Source organism: Mesoplodon bidens, assembly GCF_964165515.1.
Source record: "Mesoplodon bidens genome assembly, chromosome: 8".
NCBI classification, from domain to species: Eukaryota; Metazoa; Chordata; class Mammalia; order Artiodactyla; family Ziphiidae; genus Mesoplodon; species Mesoplodon bidens.
The window spans coordinates 52330074-52333741 of NC_138165.1; the positions used below are offsets into that span (position 1 = coordinate 52330074).

General features: G+C 34.3%; 1 protein-coding gene across 4 annotated transcripts in view; it reads left to right on the forward strand.

Moving 5' to 3' along the window:
- ZEB2 (zinc finger E-box binding homeobox 2) overlaps positions 1 to 1304 on the forward strand; it is a 131307-nt gene extending 130003 nt beyond the window's left edge. For all 4 annotated transcript variants that reach the window (XM_081241586.1, XM_081241583.1, XM_081241584.1 and 1 more), the window contains one exon: positions 1 to 1304. This exon is cut by the window's left edge. The gene's annotated coding sequence lies outside the window, so the exon portion shown is untranslated.
- Positions 1305 to 3668: the final 2364 nt, after the last annotated feature.

Consider the following 3668-nt stretch of genomic DNA (forward strand, 5'->3'; position numbering starts at 1 on the left):
GTTTATTTTTTATCTTTCTAAGGATGTAAGCCTTAATGAAAACAAACCCTAGTTACAAATTTGAGCAAATTGCCCAATAATAATTTTTCATGTATTAGAACTGAAAAATTGTTAACCACGTTTTTGCTCCAAGATGTGTGAGGGCCATTCAAGGGCTGTAGGGCCCTGGATAGACACACAAACAAGTATGTGTATATCTGGAGCCCCACACATTGTAATAAACACAGCTGCATTTATTTGAGTATGTGATCCCATGTACACGTAAAAACATTCAAACAAACACACTCAGCGGATTTATTTGATTGTGCAATGGGGCAATTATTCAAATAAACATGCTCGGTGCAATTATTTGAATCTCACATTGCATGTTCATCAATCACAACGCTAAAAAAGAGGGGGGAAGAACACCAAAGATTTTACATGGGAAAAAAGTACATGTGAAAACAACCTTATTATAGATTTTATAGGGTTAGCCAAAGTTACGGCTCCCTCCTTAACTGTAACTCCACTATTCAGTATTCAGCGACATTTGTTTCTAATGATTAATTGGTTCATTCACTTGGCCATTATATCAGAGTGACCACAACATTCAGATTTATATAATAGCAAACTTTACAAACCTGAATTGGGTAGAGATATGGAATCTCTGTATTTCCAGTGTAGGATAGTTGTTTCTAGACATTTTATGTCAAGGGGACACCCCGGTCAAAGTATTATGGCTTTAAATAGCACTCCCATAAATTAAAAAATTTTATACATGCAATAAAACATTCCTACATTTGAAGACATTAAAAAAAATCACAGGTGACTCATCTGGTCATTTTATATATTGATAAATATTATGACATATATGTGAACACATCAAGAATCATATAGGTGTACCAAGAGGCAATTTCTGCCTCTCTTAAGTATGTACTGACATAACTTAATATACTAAAATGGGAAGGGGCGTTTAGTCATTGAAATATGCATCGTGTAACAAAGATGAAGAAAATACATGGCTTGTGCCCATCATAAAAAAGATTCAGACTGAAGGCTTAGCTTTGGTTTTTATTCAATTAAATTGTTAAACTGTGCACAGTGATTTTTTTTTTTAGAACTTGAGACATTTGTGATGTTGGCTGTTTAAATCTTTGTTACCTTCGCTGTGAATTGAAATTGTACATATTTAGTAAATCATGCAGACAAAACAAACTTTTTAGACAATATTTTTATTGGAGAGTTTTCTTTTCCTGTATCCATGTTAAAAAAAAAAAAAAAAAAAAAAAGACCTCCTTTCCCAAAATAAAAATGTCAATACTAAATTTAAAGAAGTATAAAGGAATGATTGCTTCCTTTAGAGCTAAATATTTAAATAAACATGGAGATAATTGGCAACATGTTCTTTTGGGCTAATAGGCCGTGTCCAATTTTTTGGGTCTGATGTTTCAGAGGTCCTCTTTTTCAGGGTTGAAGATGATATATTAATCTCTGAATTAAACAAATGCTGTTAAATAACAGAAATAAATCCCTCAGTCTTCATTTGTATATGAAATATGGAATTAGAGAAATGACACTGAGATGATATGATGCGGAATATGCCACAAACTAAGACTTTCTCTATTGAAACAGTCACCTACCACCTATAATCTAGTATGACATGTTAAAATGCTCCAAAATATTGAAAATATAAAATGAACAGTACTATTCCCATTTGGCCTTGAGATGAATACGACAAAGTTTCTAATAATTTTAGTCAAAGAAAATGATGAGTAAAAAATACATGAAGATTAAAGTGGTGACAAATGATCTTTTAAGTATTCTAATTGGTCTTTCTCATTCATATCTTTGATTCTACAGAAATTGCAAATCCTGATGATCCTGATTTGTAAGTGCACCCAGTCAGCTTTTCTCTCTTTCACTCCACAGAATATGCCTGTTAGATCTGGAACGAAGAATAAGCCCCCAAAGTGTTAAAAATAGACTACTGCCCTGGCAGGAAATTTAGCATTGGCAAGCACAGAACTCAGAAGGAACTGATCTAACATAAGGAAACATTCAGAAAAAGATTTGTGCATCATGATCCTGTTCTGACCATTTTCAGAGCAATCAGAGGGTAGTAAGAGAGAGAGACTGAGAGACAGAGACAGAGACTGAGAGAGACAGTGTGTATGTGTGTGTATGTGTTCTGTGCATGTGTAGGTTGCTAACTTTGTGTGTGTACGTTTGAATAGCTAGTGTTAAAAAAACAAACAAAAAAAAACAATACCCAAGAGATGGAACGAATCTGAAGGAGTGCTTTTGAGACATTTTATATATTGTTATCTTACACAAATGGAAAACACTTAAAATGTTGATACTGGAAAAATAAAATTTCACCAAAAAATCCTATATTACTTACCAGATACTCCAACAATAAAACAGAGAAAATATTAATTTATCTCTACTCTTTTTGTAGGAAACTCAGATTTTAGTTTGTGACCTTTCCTTAAAGGAGCATCACCTTTATCCATTCCTAAAACAGTCTTATTACAGGGCAAAGAATTACAGTTACACTTCATTCTAGTTTTGTTAAGGAAAAGAAAAATACTGTCTTCAAATCACTTGAAAAAAATATAGAGGAGCAAAGGAATATAAATTCAGAAAGGAAACTCAGGAACATCCCTACAGTCACAGAAAACATCGTGGTGTGTTTAGTGACCAAAAGCAACCTAGACCTTGTTTTTTACCTCTCTTCTGAAAGATACCACTTCCAACACAAACGATATTTCCCAACCCTGTAGTGCAGCCCAGGATTGGTTCAGACAGAAAGGGAGAACACCGGCTATTGTATAACCCTTAACCACTTCCTGCAGTCCTGAAACATTCCGTGGAGGTCTACCACTTCATTATTGAACATGCTTAGAAAGTATGAGCTCATGCGCTTCTGGTTGAAGGTACATCTGAGCAAGAGGGGGAAAAAGAGAAGTACAAACCACCCTGCCCAATTTGTTTTAACACTTAAAATGCTGTTGCTCAGAGAGTACACTTGAGAATAATCAGCCTAACATCTAAGTAGACACTTTTCTTTTCTTTTCTGCATTATAAAGTGTTTTTATATTATCAATGATAATTCCATGAAAAAGAACATTTCATTCGCTTTAAATGGTGAGGGAACATTCGAAAAAAATCTTCTCAGAACACGAAGTGTTCTAACCACACTAGCTGCTTAAAATGTACTACCTTAATTTTAAAAATAAAAGTGGGAATAATGATTTGTACAAATACTTTTCAAGGAATTGTCGTGATCCCTTGAGTCAGATGCCTTCACCTACAAATCAGCCTATAACTCTGTTATAGACCTGGCCAAATTATAGCATACTTGGTGTCTACATTGAAATAGTCATTCTTCAATGACTTCTTCTTGTTTTCATTCTTCAATAAAACTCTCCTATGGCTTTAGGAGAAGAACATCTTGATGGTTGTAACACTTAGAAAAATAAAATCTGTTAATTAATCTACCATCTGCATCTTTTAGATGAGAAAACTGAAATCTGCATAGCCTTGAGACCACACTGGTTGGTTGTTTCTACCTCACAATGATCTAGAAAGCAGTTAAGAATAGACTGTCAGAGCCCCAGTCTCCTGACAATGCTCTGTACAACACATCACAGTAAAATGCTCCTTCAAATGATGTGGAAACATCAAAA